This window comes from Dioscorea cayenensis, chromosome 17 (genome assembly GCF_009730915.1).
Source record: "Dioscorea cayenensis subsp. rotundata cultivar TDr96_F1 chromosome 17, TDr96_F1_v2_PseudoChromosome.rev07_lg8_w22 25.fasta, whole genome shotgun sequence".
Taxonomy (NCBI): Eukaryota; Viridiplantae; Streptophyta; class Magnoliopsida; order Dioscoreales; family Dioscoreaceae; genus Dioscorea; species Dioscorea cayenensis.
In genome coordinates, this window is record NC_052487.1 from 21,671,490 (window position 1) to 21,694,284 (window position 22,795).

At 38.6% G+C, this 22,795-nt stretch overlaps 1 pseudogene; it reads left to right on the plus strand.

The window, feature by feature from the left end:
• Positions 1-16,242: 16,242 nt before the first annotated feature.
• On the plus strand, positions 16,243-17,123 carry LOC120281290 (annotated as a pseudogene).
• The last annotated feature ends 5,672 nt before the right edge of the window (positions 17,124-22,795 follow it).

The following is a 22,795-nucleotide window of genomic DNA, read 5'->3' on the forward strand; positions in this document are numbered from 1 at the left end:
TATTATTATTATTATTATTATTATTATTATTATTATTATTATTATTGGCACCAGTTTTCAAGAGTTGAGCTTTACCATCATGCTAAATGTATTATTATAATTTTAATTATAATGATATAGAATTTAAATAGAATTTTCACAAAATTATGAAAAAAATATAATTAATATTTATTTATTTTTCCTAAAAATTAATTTAAACTTACTAAAAACACTCATACGAAATATTTAAATGAAATTTTTACAAAATTATGAAAAAGGGGCAGCAACTAGTTTATAATTTAGTTAAACAAAGGGGTGTAAATGTAAATTAAGCGATAAACTCCCAAACAAAAAGCTAATTAAAACTTTAAACCCTTCCTCACTTCTTCACTTCAGAGCGTTTATCGTCGCTAAACCAAAACGAAGAATCCCTCGCATCACTCTTCTCTATCCCTTGTTCTCGAGCCAGTTTACCATATTTCTTTGGCTTCAAAGTCGATTTCTACAGGAAATTGGTGAGAATCATCATGCCTAATTTTTGGCATTCATTTAATCTTGAATTTTTGCCCTTTTTTGGGTGTTTTTTTTCTCTTCGTTGTTGTTGATCTTGTAGAACTAGTGTGGATGAAGCCTTTTGGTCTCATTTCTTGTGATGGCTTGCTTGGTCTCATTTCTTGTGATGGCTTGCTTGTATACTTGAAAGGTCTCTGAGAAAGATGTGTGGATTGATTGTATTTATTTCTTGTAATTTTACTTGTGATCTATGAATTTTTTTTTAATTTTTGAACATTTCTTTGTGGGAATTTGCTGAACTATTAGAGATTTATTGGTTGTTAAATGATTCAATGAGCTCTTGGTTGTTATGTTGGATAAATTCAAGGCTTATTACTATAGATCTCATTTGTTTTAGCTTTGTACTGTTGTTTTTGCAAATCTATATTTGGAGAATTTCGGTCTATATCACTAATTTGGTTTAGTTAAGATTAATTTGCTGTCACTAATAAGGACTAATGTCACCTATGAAACGCAAGTGCACATGCCAATCAAGTAATATAGTGTGCTTACTAACCTAAAGCAAGAGTCAGTGAAAAAAGTCGAACAAAGGCAATGATACTAAAGTAAAACTAATGTTGGAAACTAACGAGGGATAAATCAAGCGACGGAAAATGGGATGCTCGGGTATAGAATTCCTCTAGGGCTTTATAAGTCCAGAACAAAAGTTTTATAAGTATAGAAATTAATCCTATATGAGCTGAAAGAAATCCAAAAATATACTAAACCCCTCTTGCAAGGGTGAATATTAACTGATTCACTATAGTGCTGATACAGGCATCCCACAACCACATTACACTCTATAAAATCTCAATGTGAATTAATAAGAATTCATAAGTAGATAATCCTTCTTGCAAAGAGATTGTCCCTAATCCCATACTGAATAAAAATATGATTCCTCCTAAAATCTATTCCCTATGATTGCAAAGAGCATGGAATTACTTGCTAATTCATTTGAGAGGATCAATGGAGGAGAACTCTTGACTCCAAAGTCTTCCATTGATAAGATTACTCACAATCCTGTCCAATTGCGGTTTGGCTATGCAAAGTGGGTATTTCTACTCGTTACAAAGCACATCATACAAGAAAACTAGGCCTTTTGCCTCGATAGAATTCAAGACATTAAAAACATGCAATTGGATTCAAATAATATGGATTGTAATTAAGAAACAATTAAAGCATAAAGGTCCACAACTAATGCCAAAATAAAATAAACCCTAGAGTTCATCTATACTCAAGCAACTACAAAATTAGTTCTCCATTAATGGAGAACAGCAATACAAACCAAATAAAATAAAATACATAAAGGGAATAATAAAACTTCCTCAAAGGTCACAATCTCCTTCGATGGATAAAAGTTCTTCAAAGGTTCCTCGATATCAATGCCAAGATCTCTCCATGAACGGCTCCCTTGAAGGTTTGAATCTTCGTCTAGTCTTTCCCTTTTGCTTTCTTTCCCCAAAAAAGATATGCAGTATAAGCCCTCCAAATCATCTCCAAAAAGGCGGCCAAAGGGTAGAGGAGAAGATCCCCAAAAACCCTAAGTTCCTGGGCTTTTATAACTTAGAAATCGGGGGTTCTTACAATGGTAAGAAGTCCTTACGGCCAAATACTTACAATCGTAATGCCTGTAATAGTGTTTTGTTACAATACCATAAAGTAGTGCACTACTACAGTAATCACCCGTAATAGCACCTATAAGCCCAATCAGTAAGTTACTTTGAAAACTCTGTGTTTCTTCCAAAATTGGCTCAAATCGCCTCAAACTTGTTCCTCTTGATCAATATGTTCTCATTCTAGCTTGAATATAAAATAGAGAGAATTAAAGCACCAAATTCAATCATATATTAACCAATTACATACAAAATGCTATAAAGAATAATAATCAAATACATTCATTCAAGCACTTATAACTTGCCATTATCCCTTTAAAGTTTTGTGAACCCATATGGAGTTGTTATATATAGTTCATCTTTGGTGCATATGATGCAATTGTTGAGTTGTTGTTATGTTAAGTGACACACCTCTTGTGTGCGTGTACCGCAAGTGCACAATTGTCGAAGTAATAGAAGTACCCAATGAGTCAGGTAGTGGAATCCACAGGGAACGAAAGTATTAATAGTAACTACTTCTCAATTATCTAGTCAGAATAAAAAATATGGTGAAATGAACTCAATCACAAGAATATGAATGTCTCAAGCAAGCAAGCAAAAGTAGAAATGAGGGAAGTCTCAACCAATAAAGATGAGGTACCCAAGTAATGTTCCCCCTAGGATCTAACATGAAGCGCAAGATTTACCATGTGTTTCTAAACAGAGTTCAACGAGTCTAGAAAATCCAAGAATAATCGGTCCTTGCCTCCAGAAGACCGATACTAGTCCCCTACGAGGTCCCAGTGGAGAAATCGCTTAATCTCAACACCTCACACCACACATGACAACAATAAACTCTAGGATTTCTAAGAGTATACTCGATTCCTAAGGATAGACTTAACCCTACTTCTAGGTGAAAGATCTCTAACACCCTACAAGGTCCCGGTGGAGAAATCTCTCAATCTCACACCTCACACCAAATATAGTTGCATAAAGCCCTAGGGCATACGATAATAAAATGTATTAATCTGAGGCGAAAGGGGACACTCCACTATCTCATGACTTACCATCTCAACCCTCTTCAATCTTGGAGTTCTAACCCTAATAGAGACCTCTCTCTCACCAAGGCAAATAAATCATGCAAGCAAATCAACCACAAAAATTAATGCGGCATGCAAGCAATGAGAAAACAAGTTTGAAACTCAATTAAACTTGGATTTAATAGAAAACACAAAGTAAATCAATACAAAGATAAGATCCTAGGGTTCACATGCCCAAATACTTACTAGGGTTTAGCCCTCCATGCAGCAAATTACAAAACAATTAATGAAATGTAAATCAATGAAAACCATGGAATGAAACCCCCTTGAATTCACGATGATGGCCTTGATGGGCCTTACAACGTCTTGAAGGATCACTCTTCGAAGCTAGATCACTGATGGCTCCCTCTATGCTATGACGAAGAAGAGATCTATCAAAGTTGGTGAAGAACGCCCCCTAAATTCACCAAAGACCTCCTCTCAAAACCCTAGCCGCTTTGTCTTTCAATGCTATCAAAAAGTCTCTAAAAAATAGGGAAAAAGGGTTATTTATACTTAAAACCCACGTCTATCATGTGCCTTCACGAGACCGTGTAAGCCTTCCACGTGCCCGTGTAAAATTCCTTTCTGACAAATTCTTAGAAAAATTATGATAGTCTTTATTTTTATCATGTACCCTAGAAAATTATGTTATGGCTCAAATGTGAATGGTTTTGTTTTATTTGTTTGACTAATCACTTTCAGTTCAATTTCTAACATGTCGAAATATTTTCTGAAGATAACTTCTATAGCTGGTGGTGGTACTTAAACATTAAAATTTGCGGTGTTGAGTTGTTTGAGTAATAACCCAAGTATGTAACTTATGTTTGACATATTATCCACGCCTATTCAGTTTTCATAATTGTGTAATTCTTTGGTTTCTCAAATATATGCACCTTTTTATTGACATATGTTAGTATGTATTATGTACCCTACACATCTACACATGACATAATACATGTTGCATGTTGGTGACTTTATTAAAGAATATAAGACCATCATTCTGATATTTTCTGCACTAAAACAAGAGGATTATAATTGGAACATATAATGCTTGGTGAGAAGTGGCAAGCTATTATTGAATATCCGTCTGACTTGTATTATTATGCATATGCATGATAATGCTAGAGTGGAATGTTACTTATAAAAAAACTTGAGCTACTCAACTACAGTTTTATTCTCATATTTGTTGCCATGCTCACTGCACATAACATCTTGATGTTGTTTTAGTCAAAATTATAAGCAACTGTCTTCATTTGTTAACAACTTATTTGAGAAAAGCTTTTATTAGTGAGATAGCAAATGGGCAAAATGTCAGTGGAAAAATTAATTCATATAAAAAAGGACATAATTTAAATCTTTAGCAATTGCCAACTTTGAAATGAGAAAAGTAGTGGGTTTTTGATGTTGTTGTCCATGAATGTGTGGGTTTAGACCATATTGTTCCTTAATTGAATTAATTCTGATTGAAAAATGAAAACAATAACTATTAATGGTTTCGTTTGAGTTGGTGATGTAAAACTGAGATGATCTAGTCTGTCTGCTTGTTTAGGGCATCAATTGTTTTGTGAACTTGTTGGGTATTGTTCATGTGACACCAAACTAGGTGCACCAGGCGCACAAGCTACACAACTAATTATTTCTAGGATTTTATTGGTCTTAATTCACATTCCACAAAAAAACCTCCAAACTGAAGCAAAAATGCATGAAGATCAATGTCGTCATTGGTGTCATGGATACACGCACTATTATTTCAATACAAAACAAAAATCATGGTTGATGATAAAATTAAACTTAAGATAAACACTGACTGATTAAAACTTCATGCAGGGATTTGGCCAGAATCAGAAAGCTTCAAAGATGAAGACATGGCTCCCGTTCCATTCACTGGAAGGGAACTTGCCAGCAAGGAGAAGAATTCAACTACACAAACTACAAACTCCTTGGTGCACGTTGATTTGTCAAAAGAGCATAAGCAGAAATGAAAAGATCGATCAATTCTATCATTGATGTGTACCCATGCTGTTTTCAAGTATAGGTGTGCCTTCTGTTAGGAATAATCGATGAATTTAGAGAATGTGAATCATAGCACTTTCATGAAAATTTTTATTATAGTAACCAATATGCTATATTTTGCTAACATGAGTATTATGATATTGCAGGACATTAACCGGGAATGCTCTTGTTGTATTTTTTAATAGAATTACAATGTTAAAACTTAATGGTTATTTTTTTTATGCAAATCAGTTATGCATTGATAATTCATATTATAATATACTGTAGCACATTTTATGTTCTCCAACGGAGGGAAAGAAAAGAAAATTTTAGATTTTTCCCTTCATTTGTTGTCAATTTTGTTACATATTTAATTTTTTTTGGGAAAGAGGAGCGGGGCGAACCCACTAAAGACCCAGGGACGTGCACAAGCCTCGGTGGAATAAATGGGGATGGGGCCACGCTCACGTGGGCGCTGGAACCACCCATACACAACTACTATTTACAAGTCCCAAAAATGTGCCCTCAGCCGAGAATCGAACTCTCACCACTCGGTGAGAGCTCTATCGGTGACCCGTGCACCAATAGACCCAAAGGTCGTTGCCGGTTACATATCTAATTGATCACAACTTGTGTTGTTTAGGCTGATGTGAGAAGGCTTTTCATTTAGGTACACCATTAAAGAGTTGCAGTTGCTGATGAATTGAGCAGGTTTACCTTTTCAGAGTACCTCATTCGATCATTTCCAAAATGCTCATAATATTTTGCTAAATTAGTCTTTATTTAATTTTAATATTATTTTTCATTCTTGTTTTTTATTCTTTCTTCTTCTATCTTTTCTTTTTTATTATTTTTTTTTGTTCTCTTCCAATTTAGATTTTTTATTTTGTCATTAGTGTTTGTTTACATATTCTTGACATGTTTGCTTTTGTTTCCCAGGACTTATCCATTCTTATTTGAAGAGAAACTATACTACTCTTCGTCAACCGGGATAGTGAATAGTTGGTAAGGTCACTCCCACTTATTGCAATTGGATCAGGAAATTTGTTTGATGTATATTTGTTTGATGCATTAACAAGAGATGCTAATAGTGCACCAACTCAAGTAGGGCATGGATGTAAAATATCCTCTGCTAGTAGCCATGAACCTCATGTATTCTTTTATGATAATTTTTATTTTAGTTGATGCCATTATGTTGGAATGTAGCTTATAGTATCATTTTATTTAACAAACTTTATTATTATTGACAAGGTCCCCTTGCGTATATCCCGCAAGTGCACGGGTTTGTCAAAGTAATAATCCCGGATGAGTGGGTATCGAATCCACAGGGAGTAGGGAATAAAAACACTTAATCCGCTTCTTAGCTATGTGAAGATCAGTAGTAATAAGTGTGACAATGATTCAATTCTCAAAAGTAAAAACAACAAGTAAGAGAGTACGAGTAAAGAGGAAGGTAAGGCAATCGATAAAGATGGGGTACTCGGATAATGCTCCACCTAGGACAATCGTTTCGAGTGCAAGAACCCTCTATTATGCTTCCTAATCAATGCAATGGTGAGTCGTGGAAATCCTTAAATACATAGTCCCAAATCTAAGGTCAACTATGCCTAACTCTATACATGTCCCGGAGGAGAGATTAAATAACCTCTCAACCTCGCACTCGAATAGAGTTGCAATAAGCTCTAGGGATTCCAAGTGATAAATCTCTTCCTAATTATAGACCTAACCCTTTGGTCCAGGTGGAAGGTCCCTAACCACAATTAAGCCCTAGAAACTAAGATCACCTCAACTCTTCACTCCGTTGCACGCGCAACTAAGCCCCAGCGGAGGGTCATCCCTTAGACCATTCACTCTATTATGGCCGTGAAGAACTCGAGTAACGGAGGTAGAATCTATCACGTCGGAGGGGAAAGGGGATGCTCCTGTACCTCTCGACTCACCCTCTCAACCCTCTCCAACATAGCTTTGTCTAAGGCTCGTGGTGTGTCACTCACTCACAAGGTTACCAACAAGAACTCTCAACCCTAGTGTCACTCTAGGGGAAATGTTCATACAATCAAGCATTCAGGGTTGGAACTCACAATAAACATCAATTAATTGAAAGCATAATAAAGATATTCAAAGAAATAATTACATCCTAGGGTTCACAAATACCCAAGTACCCACTAGGGGTTTAGATCTCCATAGAGCTAAGTACAATCAAAGAAATAGAATGTAAAAGCAATGAATCCATAGAGAAACCCCTCGATAGTCGTGTCGATGGTCTTGTGGAAAGTTCTCTACTCGTCGTCCCAGGATTCCCTCGTCCGGTATAGGATACACCTCGACGGAAGCTCTCCTACCAACCTTCTTCCTAAGGAATGACGATGTCAGAGCCGTAGAACCACTCCAAATCCTTAGCCAATACCTCTCAAAACCCTAGCCGAAACCCTCTCTCAAGTTGGGGAAAAGATGGAGAAAATAATACTGAAAATCGGGGCTGAATCGGCTTTAAATAGGGCTGGAATCGGGCGACCACACGGGCATGTGGATTTTCCACATGCCCATGTGGAATTTCCACACGGCCGTGTATAATTTCCACACGCCCGTGTAGATTCTTTGAATTCCTGTTTTCTCGGCCGGTTGTAAACAGTGCTGCTACAGTACTTTCACTGCGGTGTTCCGCTACAGTACCTGACCTAAAATACTTCCCGAGTCCATACTTTCATCGAGATGACGTAAACGGGCACACGTTCACGTCGTGGATCGCTTTCCTTCTTTAATGGTGGACAAGTTGGTGGAGATCTTGTTCTATGTGCATAAGTCGGAATGTTTGAGTGTGACTGCCCTTGTGCCCCTCCAAATGGTTATGCTAACTCAAATACGAGGAGGTTGGCACACACTCTAGCATCTCGCACCCGACCTATGTCTTCGCGTTTGAAACCTTAGCAAGATTTCCTCCAAAATCGGTGCATTATGATCCACATTGGCTTCTTTCCTTCACAATCGGCCTCACAACCCTACCTGCATGAAAGTAACATAAAAACATACATGTTAGTGTAAAAACCCGAGAAAAGTATTGCTCAACATAAGGAAAGAATGCTTCGCATTCATATCACACAATCACTTATCAATTATGTTAAGTAATATAACTTGTATTTATCGCACAAATTTCTTCTTATTATTTTTACTATTTAATTTATTATAATTACAGGGATAATGATGTTATACTTCCAGTTGGTTTCATCCCAAAACATTGAAGATGACTTGTTTTGTATTAACTTCAAAATTGTTTTGTAGTAACTAGTTTTCTCCTTGAAGCCTTATGTTATTGAATATTTTTGTCAATTTTAATGTGATGTTGTTGACTCTGAGTGTTTATTACATTTTAGGTTGATGTTTGATAATGTTATAATTTTATTTAATTGAATTATTAAAATTATTATTTGTAAAATGGTACAAGATTATAAAACCACTACAATGGATTTTATTAACTATTGCATCAGATATTCTAAATCGCTGCAATAAATTCGATGAAAACCACTGCAATAATTTACACAACCGTTGATATAGCTATTCCCAAGCCACTACAACATATATTACAAAATCGCTGTAAAATCTATTATTAAATAGTACAATGGATATTATAAAACCACTGCAATTGGTATTAAAACCACGGTACCAGGTATTGTGATTCCGTTGCATTATATTAACTAACCATTGCAAAATAAACCACTACAGTATATGGAGTAACCACTACAAAAGCCAAATGCCATTTCGAACTGTTTAGGCAATGGTGTGAAACCGCTGCAATAAGATGTATAGAACCGCTGTAATAACCTATTGCAATGGGAGCAGATGTAGCAGCTACCAAACAGCTATGATGGATCTTATGCAATGATTGTAATGCCTTTTGTAGCTGTTTATAACTGCCGCAAATAAGTAGCTATGATGATCTTATGCAATGATTGTGGCTTAATCCAAGAAGTTTGTTGTACATGATAAAGATAATCCTTAACATAGATATATTTGATGACTTAACAAGTCTGTATATATTCTTTAAGCAACCAAAGGAGAATATTAATATCCATCAATTTTGCCGTGTTGTTTTCTTCAACAATTAATTTAATTCAAAAGAAGGGTGGTTATTGTCAAATGAAGTTATTGCTTTTTCTACCATCTTTGATTTGCAGTGGCTTTGTTAATTTTTATTTCAATTATAGAACTAGAAATAGTTCCTATACGTAATACACCTCATCGTACAGACACAAATCTAGCACTTAATCAATATGCATGCCAATACATGCTTGAAGTAATGGTAGTATCTAATTAAACATAGAATCAAACACTTTATTTTATGTATTCTCCACAATCGAAGAAATAACAAACTAGCCATCATCTATTTTGTTAATTTTTAGATGAGTTTGATAAAAATTCTAATGATATTTATCATTTATTCTATACTCTTGGAAGTCTGAATGATATACTAATCAACCATCATTAATTGATTTTAGTTTCAATCAAAGAAATTAAATGATGTTATGCACTCCCCGGTCTTTGGTTAATCTTCCAAGTTTTCATTCTTTGATGGTTGACTAGACTTTGAAAGTTCTATTTATTTATTTTATTAAAAAATTCTTTGGATCTTTAATTTCCTAGGTTGTTTTCGTATTGCACTATATATATACACAATTATTTGGCATAAAACTTAGACAATATTACTCATCAAATTGGTGTGGTCCATGTAAGTTTAAAAAATTAAATTAAATTAAATTAAAAATTGTAGGCCATCTTCCAGATAAATTATGACCTCTTATTTTCTATCAAAATAAATAACATACTTGAATCAAAATCTTTATTTTTGGCTTGTTTTTACCATGGCTAAGAAAATATATGATATTCTTTTTTTTAATTTGAAATCAACTTATAATTTAGAATTAAGAATAGATTAGTGCACACTTTTTATATTACTGCACCTATAGGTCTTATCGAACTTAATGAATTGATTAGTGCATCAAGACTAAGAGTTCCAACTTGCTACATTGCTTTAGATCTCATCTACTACTATTGAAGTATGTTATGATATCCGATTTTATCTTAGGGGACCATTTTTTTTTTTTTTGAATAAAGTGGATAAACCAAGAATTTATTGAAATAAAAGTGCAAAAACAACAAACTAACAGACGAGCGAATAACAAAGGAACAAGCCAACCAAGTTTAGGGATCACTCACCAGAAGTGAAGCACCACCAAAACCTAACAACATGGCAAAAAAAAACAAAGCAAGCAACTAAAGGCAAAGAACACAACTGAGGCAGCGAAGTCCACCAGGAGGCGACAAAAGTCTACTCAGCTGAGCAAAAGAAGAAAAGGAGGATGAATTACTCCCGAGATGGAGACTCCGCGGGAATGTGGCCCTCAGCAGCAGATCTTGAGTTTTGGAATACAGGAGAGCGCTTCATCTTTTGGCCTGAGTCTGAGGGTAAAGGTTGTTGATGTGGATCCTTAGCTACAGCAAACCAAGCAAAAAGCATGTGAATGGTTTATGAAACACTGTCTAGAAATTATATATCTTAGGAAACTCATTCATGGTTTTTGAATTACTGTCTAGAAATTATATATCATAAATTACCAGTTACAACTTTGTCTGTCTAGCATAGAATGATATTGATCGACTTAGAGTGCTTGATTGACTTGGAATTCTTAAAATTTTTTTCCACATTCCACGGTCAAATAAATAGAAAAGTATTGGAAGCTATTTCTATTATACTCTTTAATTAACCAATCATCATCTTATTTGTTTTCATATGAATTTGTTCAAACCTTTTAACATATACAAAACTTTTTCCAAACCACTTGAAACTTCTAACGGTGTTCTAATTTTAATAGTATTTGTTAAGGAATACAGCTGTGTAAACAGTTGTATATCAATATTTGTATAGCTACCATATTTATATAACTGTGTATCTATATATACCTTGTACAATTGTAGGGTTTTCTAATGAAAATTTATTAATCTTTTCCACCTAACATGGTATCAGAGAGGTTTTTCTAAACCTTTCTTTTTCCCCGGGACGCCGCCCTCGATCCGCATACATCGTCCTCGATCTGCGTGTACCGCCTCGATCCGCGCACACCACCCTCGACAGCCCGCGCCTGCGCCCCAGACGCCCGCAGCCCTCGGCCCCAGCGTGCCCGCCCGCCGCGCGCTCCCCGCGGGTCCCCGGCACGTCTTGCCTGCATCAGCGCGCCCGCGCTGCCGCGCACCGCCGCCACCCGGTCGCTTCGCGCATCCTCAGCCGCCGCCCGCGTGCGTCCGCGGCCGCCCGCACGTGAGTCCCGCGAGCGGCATGCCGCGTCTCGCAGCGCCGCCAGCGTCAGCGCGTCCGAGCGCCGCCCTAAGCGCATCCACAGCACCCGCGCCCGCCGTCCTCGCCCCAGCGCGCCCGTGTTACCCTTGGCCCCCGCGCCGTCCTCAGCCCGCAGTGTGTTTTTCATGGCCTCTGCCCAGGTTTCTTATCTCCAAAAGGCGGACGTCATGCTCAATAGCAAGAATTATAAAGCATGGTCGTCCACTTTACGTGTGCTCCTTCGCGGACTTAATCTTTGGGGTCATGTTGATGCTACCCGTCCGCCTCTAGTTTCTTCTAGTGCCGCTTCTTCTAGCTCCTCTTCGTCTACAGTTACCAGCGCGTCCTCTTCCACGTCTCCTGACTTGCTCAAGTGGACTGAGGATGATGCTCGTACCATTGCTATCATCTGTCAGTCCTGTGAGCTTCCTATTCGTTTGGCTGTTTGTGATCTTTCTATAGCCAAGGCGATTTGGGATCATCTATGTGCACTCTATCTTCCTTCCAATCAGGCGTTGCGCTATTCCTTGCTACAGACTCTCACCTCTACTTATCAGCGTGAGACCTCTGTCTCAGATTTCTTTGTCGTGCTCAGTGATTTATGGCGTCAGTGTGATGAAATTACCCCCTCTCTTTCTCCGACCTGTGCCCAGTGTCTTGCCATTGCTTAGGATCGTGATTATCTTTGCATTTATGAGTTTCTCATGCATCTTCGCCCTGAGTTCGAGGCCATTCGGGCTCAGGTACTACACTAGGTTACACCTCCGTCTGCTAGTGATACTCTGGCATATGTGCTTGCTAAGGAGACTCGTCTTCGGTCCTTGGATGTGGTTCCACCACTTGCTGTTCCTCACTCTGTTCTTGCTGCTCCCCAACAGAACCCAGTGCCGATCATTGCTCCTTTGATGTTGTCTCCTGGTCTTAGTGCTCCTGTCCGTCCTCTATCTCAATCTTAGGGACCGGTTTCTAGTGCACCTCCTCGACGTTCAGTTCGATGTCATTACTGCCATGCTCTTGGCCATATTCGTACTGAGTGTTGCAAGCTACAGCGGGCTCAGATGACAGCAAAGCAGCGCACAGCCTCCATCCCACCCTCAACTACTCAGGGTGGTCCATTGTCTACTGAGCAGTTTCAGCAACTTCTTCAGCAGCTCTCCAGGAGTCAGAAATCTCCTTCTTTGGCCCCAGTACTCACTCAGGATGCCTCCGACGTCTCCACTCACCCATCAATCACCTCTGCCCCTACAGGTATTTCTTCATCCTCTTGGTTACTTGCCTCTAGAGCTTCTTTTCATATGACCTATGATGATACCCACCTTCATTCTCTTCACCCTTTTTCTTCTGATCTCCGTGTCATTATCGCTAATGGCACGACACTTCCTGTCCCTAGTCGTGGCTTCTTATACACCACTCATTTTCATATTCCTGATGTTGCCTTTGTACCACAGCTCTCCATGAACCTTATTTCTGCTAGCCAGCTCGCTTCTCTTGCCTATCTTGTTATTTTTGATGAGTTTGGTTGTCGTGTGCAGGATCGTCTTACAGGGACCCTCATTGGAGCTGGCTATCGCCATAGTGGGGTGTATGTGCTCGATCATCTTCGTCTTCCGTCCTCTTCTACGTTACCAGCAGCCTCTATTTATTGTTTTTCTATTGTTCATTTCCATAAGTGGCATCTTCTCTTTTTTATCAGTGTGTTTTAGGTCGTGTTTCAGTTGATAATTCTCATTCTTGTTCGGGTTGTAAGCTTGGCAAACAGCTACAACTCCCGTATCCTTCGAGTGTGTCTAGTTATGGGTCTCCGTTTGAATTAGTTCATTCAGATGTTTGGGGTCCTGCCCTGTTTGTTTCCAAAGGTGGACATCGTTATTATGTTATTTTTGTTGATGATTTCTCCCGTTACACTTGGATTTATTTTATGCGTTCTCGTTCTGATTTTTTAAAGGTTTATATTGATTTCTCTAATATGGTGCGCACCCAATTTTCTGCCACCATTCGTACTTTCCATTCCGATTCAGGAGGGGAGTATCTTTCTCATGAGTTTCGTGAGGTTCTTGCCTCCCACGGCACTCTTCCTCAGCTCTCTTGTCCTGGTGCCCATGCTCCGAATGGCACTGCTGAAAGGAAACATTGTCATATTCTTGAAACCGCTCGTACTCTTCTCATTGACTCCCATGTTCTCCCTCACTTTTAGGCTGAGGCTGTCTCTACTGCTGTTTACCTCATCAATCTTCAACCCTCTTCGTTTCTTTAGGGTTGTAGTCCAGGGGAATGTCTTTTTTCCAGCCCACCCCGTTATTCTCATCTTCGTGTGTTTGGTTGTTTGTGTTATGTCCTTCTTATGCCTCGAGAGCGGACTAAACTTTCGACTCAGTCTGTTCCTTGTGTCTTCCTTGGTTATAGTCCTGAGCACAAAGGCTATCAGTGTTATAATCCTGTTACACGTCGCCTCTGTATCTCACGTGATGTCACCTTTGTTGAGGATCGTCCTTTCTTTGTCCCTTCCCCTTAGTCTTCTTCCCACTCCTCTACTACATCGTCCGATGTTCAGTTTCTCATTGTGTCCTCACCACCTCATCTGTCCCCACCTCCACCTGTATCTCATCCATCCTCTCCTCCATCTGTTTCACCGTTGATTGCTGACCCTCCTATCCAGTTTTTCTATTCCCGCTCCTCCTCTTCCTGAGCAGTCACCCCCGGCACCAACGGCTTCCTCTGATGTGTTTCCTGCGAATGATCCCCCTGCACGTCGCTATCCTCTTCGTGATCGTCATCCCCCTGATCGCCTTAATCTTGCCTCTCAGCTTCTTGACCTACATATTTCTCCCTCCAATGGCCCTCCAGAGCCATCCTCTTACCGAGAGGCTGTCAAAATACCTGAGTGGCAAGCTTCTATGTCTACTGAGTTGGAGGCGCTCGAGCACACCTCTACATGGGATTTAGTTCCCCTTCCTCCTGGTGCTGTTCCCATTACCTGCAAGTGGGTCTATAAAGTCAAGACTCGCTCTGACGGTTCTGTAGAGCGGTACAAGGCTCGTCTTGTGGCTCGTGGTTTTCAGCAGGAGCAGGGACGAGATTATGATGAGACTTTTGCTCCCGTAGCTCAAATAACTACCATTCGAGCTCCATTGTTATAGCTGTTGTTTGACAATGGTCCCTCTTTCAGCTTGATGTGAAGAATGCTTTTCTTCACGGGGATCTTCAGCAGGAGGTTTACATGCTTCCTCCCCCTGGTTTTTCTTCTCCTTCTGGTTTGGTCTGTCACCTTCGGAAGGCTCTCTATGGTCTCAAATAGGCTCCTCGGGCCTGGTTTGAGCGTTTTAGTTCTGCTGTGGTTGCTGCTGGTTTTCAGCCTAGTCCGCATGAGCCCGCTTTGTTTGTTCACTCTTCCTCTCGTGGTCGGACTTTGTTGTTCCTTTATGTGGATGATATGATCATCACTGGTGATGATCCTGCTCATGTGGATTTTGTCAAGCATCACCTTCAGCAACATTTCCAGATGACTGATCTTGGTCGATTGAGCTATTTTTTGGGCATTGAGGTCACTTCTACTTCTACTGGTTTTCAGTTGTCCCAGCAGCGTTACACATCTGATATCCTCGCACGGTCAGCTCTCTCTGACTCTTGTGCTGTGACCACTCCTATGGAGCTACATCTTTAGTTGCGTGCTGATGAGGGGACTCCCTTATCTGATCAGACACGCTATCGTCACTTGGTTGGGAGTCTGGTCTATCTTACCCTCACTCGTCCAGACATTGCTTATGCTATGCATGTTTTGAGTCAGTTTGTTAGTGCATCTACTTCTGTTCACTATGCTCATCTTTTGAGGCTTTTGCGCTATCTTCGGGTGACTCCGTCTCGAGACCTTCTGTTCTCTTAGCACAGTTCTCCGGAGCTTCGTTCTTATTCTGATGCTACTTAGGCTAGTGATCCGTCTGATCATCGTTCTATTACTGGCTTCTGTTTGTTCTTGGGCTCTTCTCTTATTGCTTGGAAGTCCAAGAAGCAAACTGGTGTTTCTCGGTCTAGCACTGAAGTAGAGCTTCGTGCTATGGCTACTACTGTTGAGGAGATTGTTTGGTTGCGTTGGCTTTTGCATGATCTTGGTGTTGTCTCGCATGCTCCTACTCCTCTACATTGTGACAACACCAATGCCATTCAGATAACTTTGAATCCTGTTAAACATTCCCTCTCCAAGCATATTGGTGTTGATGCTTTCTTCTTGCGTGATCAGTATAGCAAAGGCATTCTGGCTCCCCAGTTTGTTCCTTCTGAGTGTCAGCTTGCGGATCTGTTTACTAAATCTCAGACACAGGCACAACATGATTTTCTCTTATCCAAACTCTCGATGTTTGATCCCCCGTGAGTTTGTGGGGGAGGGGGGTGTTAGGGAATACAGCTGTGTATACAGTTGTATATCTATATTTGTATAGCTACCATATTTATATAACTGTGTATCTATATATACCTTGTACAATTGTAGGTTTTTGTAATGAAAATTTATTAATCTTTTCCACCTAACAGTATTAAAAGATATTTTCTACAAAAGAATTGAAACTTAATTTCTCACATACAACCTCACTATAAATAGAGATGTCATCTCCCACACCTATTTTCAATACCCTTAATTCATCTCTTCTTCCTGAACTATACACTAGCTAGTGATCTATATTGAGAGATACAATACACACTTATTTGAGCTTGATCAAGATAGAAAATGGGCGTGGAGATGTTGAGTGCAGTGGTGCCTGTGATTGTCTACTGGGTGTTCTCAGGCTTCTATGAAATGTTAGCACATTACTGTGTAAACTATCGTCTACATCCAAAAGGAGAAGAAGTGGAGAAGAACATTGTCCTCAGATCCAAAAGTGATCAAAAGAGTGCTTACCCATCAAGCTATCCAAATCCTCACAATTTGCTTAGTTACAAAGGTGATTATTTTTATTTAAAAGCTTCAATAAAATCTTTCACCTTTTAGCGATCGAAAACTCTATATTTCCTATATAAATTTAAATATACTCTTGATCACTTAACGCATGTTTGGGATCAAAATGAGAATGGAACAACACCAAAGGTACAACACTCCCTGCCAATTATAATAGTACAGTTTGTGATTGGCATGGCGGTAGTAGACACAATGCAGTACTTTGGGCACCATTTCATGCATGAGAACAAGTTCTTATACAAACACATACATTCAGATCACCATGCACTCGTAGTAGTGTAGTACCCTATGTCTGGGGAACTCAATATATTAGCCTTTTGGATGGGCTCATCTTCGACACCCTGGGAAGTTTCCTTGCATTCCTTATGAGTGGCATGACTATCAGAACAAGCATCTACTTCTACTCCTTCATCGTCATTAAGTTTTTGGATTTGCACTCCGGTCTCTATTTCCCTTGGAATCCTCTCCAAGCTTTCTTTCCCAATAATTGTGCTTTTTATTACGCTCACCACCAACTCCAAGGCCAAAAGTACAACTTCTCACAGCCCTTCTTCGTCTCATGAGATAAGATACTTGGAACTTACAGGTCATTTACTGTCGAGAAGAGGAAGGAAGGAGGCTTTCAAGTTTGTCTTCTTACCAAGAATGAATAGATCTAGATGATGATGCTCTTGCATGCGGACATGCATGCGCATTCATGTATGCGTATGACTAATTGCTGTGTTTGGTATTTGCAAGATGTGCTATCTCATGTGTTGAGACTATTTAATTGTGGTTCAATAAATGAAACAAACACTAGTAAAGCCATTAGAAATTAAACCCCTCTTCGTGATTGCAAAAGCATTAATTAATTTTATTTGAAAACCACCACCATTCTCTTGCTGAAGTTAATTGGTGAAGAAAAAAACACTACAATATTAATGAATATTAATATTCTCCCCTTCATTGAGTGGAATTATTTGCCATATATATATATATATATATAGTTATAACTTATTGCAGTTAAATTTTTTTACTAGGTCACTAAACTTTGGCTCATTTTCACTTTCATCACCGAAATTCAATTTACATCAATTTGGTCACTCAACTTTAATTTGATTTCACCGGGTAATAAATCAAGGATGTCAACCCTCAATTGATTACATGGTTGTCTAAAAATTCAAATTAGTCCTCTCATGGCACATTATTAAGTCTATTGCAAAATCACACCTTAGTAGGAGATGATCTGCTTTTTCAGACCCTTTGTGACATAATACGCAAGTATCAGTGGCATTCTGAAGGTTACAACCTCTCATGGCTAAATTGGTAAGTGTTAGAATTTTATCTTCACATGCTAGCCAACAAAAAAAGAGTTATTTTGCTCAGACATTCAGGGCCCAAGAAGGGTGGGTACAGTGAGCTACGCACACCTCCATCCATGAGAAATTTATAATATAAGAGAACTATAAAATTCTTGTTGTTTTCTGAGGACCAAGTTTTCAAATCATCTTGCTCACTATTACAATTTGGAATGAACAAACGTATCGATTGAAAATCAAGAGGGGAGGCTGTTATAAAGATCATCTCTTGATCTGTAATTGCTTGTTTGAATATTCTAATTGTAATATGGCACACTCCTTGTGTGTGTCTGCAAGTGCACGGGTCGCTTATAATGTACCCAACGGGTCGAGTAGTCAAATCCACAATGAATAGGAAATTAGTAACAACTAAAACTTCGTTAACTAGCCAAATCAAATCAATGAGTGGAGTGTGATCAAGATGCTATCAAATGAAAACAAGAAATAAACAAGCAATAGGCAAGGAAAAGAAACCAATCAATAAAAGGTGGAGTACCCGAACAATGCTTCCTCTAAAATTTGAAGTTAAGTGCAAGACTAATATTGTGCCTACCTAATTAAGAATAGTTGAGTCATGGTAATCCAAACACACATTGATCCTAACCTAGGCCGACAGGTGACTAGTCCCTATACAAGGTTCCAGTGGAGAACTATCTCGACGCCTCATACCACATATGACTGCTTGGAGTTCTAAGGATCCCAAGTAATAAACCCTATTCCTAGAAGTAGATCAAACCCTTTGGTTTTGGCAAAAGATCCCTAATCCCATACGAGGTCCCAGTGGAGAGGATGCTCTCAATGCCTCGCACCACATACGATTGCTAAAGAGCTCTTGAAATATGGAGGTAGGGTAAATCAAACCAGAGGAAAAAGGGGACACTTCGCTACCTCTCGACTCACCCTCTCAACCCTCTTCAACCTTGGTAAATCTAATCCTAGCGATGATGGTCACTCGTCACTAAGATGATTAGGTGTAGCTCTCAACCTTAGTGTCACTCTAAAGGAAAACTACTCAACAAACATGTTAGATTGAATCTCAAATTAAATTCTTTAATTAAAAGAAACACAATAAAAGTCAATGAAATAATAAATCCTAGGGTTTACATGTCCAAGTACCACCTTTGGGGGTTTAGCTCTCCATAGAGCAAAATAATGTCAACTCAAAATTTGAATGAAAACAAATGCAATCTATAAGAATAACCCCCATTCTGATCCATGTTAATGGTCTCCAAAGGTCACTTCATCTTCTCAAAGGGTCCCTCTATCAAGCCTAGGGTACATCTCTCTGAATCGATGTCATCGGCAGCTCCCCAAATAGCTATCCTCGTAAGGATTCGATGAAGACCAGCATAGAAGCACTCCGTTAATGAGCAAAGACCTCCTCAAACCCTAGCCGACCTCTCTAAAAAAAATAAGCAAAAGGATAGATGAAAACTGTTCAAGTCACCCTTTTATAATCTAGAATATGGCTTTCACACGGCTACTCACACGGCCAGCTGCTCGTGTGGAATTTCCACACAGACAATCACACGGCCGTGTGGAATTTCCACACGGCTGTGTGGCTTCCTGCTACAGTACATATTAACAGTAACTTCTAGAAAACTTCTTTCTTGAGGCCACACGGTCAAGCACACTCCCGTATGGTATGTCAAGTGGCTTCCTATTGATTGAAAATTGTTGGGAGAACTCCTGAAATTTTCACACAAGCTAGAACATGAGAGTGTGACTGTCTTTTTGCCCTTCCAACTCATGAATTAACTTAAAATCTCTTAGAAGTTGGCACACACTCTAATGTGTATAAGCACGCTTGTGTCTTGGTCATTGTATCATGCAAAAGACCCAATACATGCCTCCATAACCTATCTTTGCTTCATTTTCTCTCTTCGTGCCTTCACTACCCTATTTGCACAAAAGAACACTAAATACACTCTATGAGCCATAAAATCTAATAACATTGATACTTAATACATGTAAAACATACAATAAAATATGTATATACATGCACTTATCATAATCCAAGGAAGATGCAATCATTAACTAGATCAGGCCAAAGATCTTTTTCGTAGTTCTTTTTTCTAACTAGTTATCATACCAAAAAAATGTTGAGGCACCATTTTTTATGGTAATCAAGGAACAAAATCTGAAAGAAGGTAGAGTCTGTATGATTCTAGCAGAAAAGAATTATTTGTTTTTGGGTGATGAATGAAAAGTGGTCCTGGAGGTCCTCTGTTGAGGTAGTTAAAATGAATAATTTTGGACCGACATCCTTTCCGGCCAATATAGATTTTCCACCACCATTTACCTAGTAGAGCTTTATTAAATTCCTAGATATTTAGAATTCCCCATCATCCCATTTTTCGAGGCCTACAGATTCTTTTCCAAGCCACTAGGTAAATACCCTTAGATCCCAACTCCAGTCATTTCCAAAGAAAGTCTCATCAGATCCTATCTATCTCTTTAACTACCCAAGCTAGTAGTTTGAACACAGACATCCAGTATATTGGGATTGAGGTTAGTACAAAATTAAGGAAAGTAAGATGATCCCCTAGGAAAAGGTAATTTGCTTTCCAAGCTGTGAGCTTAGCTCGAACCATGGAAATAAGTTTCAGCCAGTCCTGACGATTTAGATGCCTGCCCAAAAGTGGGACCTCCAAATAAGTGAGAGGCAGACAATCCCTCTTACAACTAAGTATTGTCGCTGAGGCTATATTTGGTTAAAAATAAAAATTTGTGGAATATAAACAGCTTTTAGAATAGTTAATGGTGAGGCTTGAAGATCCTTCAAAAAAGGTAGAGAATTAGTTTGATGATTTGGAGAACTTCCTACCCACCAGCTATAAATATAATGAGATCATCTGCGTATTGTAGGTGACAAATGTTCCCTATGTGCTGAAGAGGTACCCTGAATAGGACATTAGAGCGTAGTGCATGCATGAACATTGCACTCAAGGTATCTGCCACTAGAGTGAAAGAGCAAGAGAGAAAGTGGATCCCCTTTCCTTAATCCCCTCTTACAACGGATGTATCCATAAAGAGCACCATTAATTAGAACCCTAACCTTAGCGGTGCTCAGAATGTTATGAATCCAGGAAATCCAGCTAGGTCCAAAACCCCAGGCTGCTAACACATCTAGAAGGAAATTCCAATCTAGGAAATCAAAGGCTTTTGCAAAATCAACTTTGAAGGCATAGCCTAAAAGTTTTTGTTTTTGGAGATTGAAGATTAATTCCTGTGCATCGACAATGTTATCTGCAATACACCTGCCGTATATGAAGGTTGATTGGGAATCATCTACAAGTGTACTGATTACTCGACTAAAATGGTTAGCGAGCAATTTGGAAATTATTTTACAAGAAGAGTTGATGAGACTGATGGGACGAAAATCATTTACTTCTCTGGAGAATTAGATTTGGCTATAAGAGCAATATTGATCCAGTTTAGTCGTTCTAAGTTCACCCTACCCTCAAAGAAATCAAAGCAAAGTTTGATAACAGAGTCTTGAACCAAGATCCCAGTGTTTTTGGAAAAAAAAAACATGGCGAACCCATCAGGTTCTGGGCCTTATCTGCCTTCAAGTCAAATGTAGTTTGTTTGATTTCTTCAACTTTAAAATGGATCTCACTGATGAGAGCTCTTTAAAAGAAAACATGCGATTCGAATAAAAATAGAAATGGTAAGATCTAGAAGGCCCAGAAAGAAGTTGGTAATGTTCTGTGAAAATCTTTCCTAGATTTAGAACTCCTTCGATCTAGGCTCCATCGTGGAAAATACAATGAATGAAATTTTTAATGCATCTTCCATTAGCCACCAAATGGAAATATTTGGTGTTGGAATCACCATCGTCCCTTTATGAATTAGGGATAACTCTGGTGTTATCCCTAATTCATTACTATGCCAACTATCATGCCAATTGTAGGAATATAATTAAAAGAATCTAAGAAGCGACCACCTATTGATTTCCACATTGAACAGTAAAGTTCTTGAAGTTTAGTTTACTTGTAAGCAGACAATGTCTGCTTTTGTGGAAATTAATAAATCTTTAACAAGGTGACTCTTGGAAGGCCTTCCCATATCTCTTACATTCCAGAAAAGGATTTTCATAAGGAAGGATTAGGGGTTATGATTGGCAGGTCTTGAGGAAGACCTTGTCAACTGGGAAAAAGTAGTAGGTTCTTTCTACTTATTGACTAATCATTCTAAAGCTTTTAGACTTATGATTAAGAGAACCCAAGAATTTTACACCACAAGAATTACTGTAATTTAGTAATTGAGCATCATACCAAGAATTAAAAGTGGAATTATTTAAAGAGGGCATACCTTCTCTTAGGTCTTTTGGTATCTTCTTCTTGACAGATGTAAGTGGGTGAAGAAGGAACCTTGCTTCTTCATTCTAGGGTGTAGAATGTTTCTTGGCTCTATCACTTCTATGAATAAGACCAGTCATTGAAACTAGTATTATTTGGTGACTGATCTCGGAACCCCCTAAACCATCTAGGTCCATGTCTTCATCCCCTGCACCAAAAGGTTCACTTAACTGTGCTGGATCCATCTCCACTAGATTTAAGTCTCCTGTAGCTCAATTTGGATGGTAGTGTCTTCCATGAAATTATCTTCGTATACCAAAACGTATGGTATTTTTTAAAAAATATATTTTATAAACCATGGGAAAAAAACACATACAAATCAAATATTATCAATTGCCATGGAAAATTATCCCATATATTATATTGGTTTTATGTACATCTTATTCAACAGAATTAAACATTTAAACAAAAACTCATGGATAAATATACAAAAAAGATGTTAAAAGGGTTGGGACGGCTTAGGCATGGTGCTACAGTGTTATGTCGGGTCAAGCACATCAAGATCTCCGATCGAGTTGTCCAGGGTCAGGGGTTTGACAATTGATAATATTTAAAAACACGTTTATTCACTATTAATCACCACTTCTGAACTTGGTTGTAAAGGTCAGATAAGAGAGTCTAGGG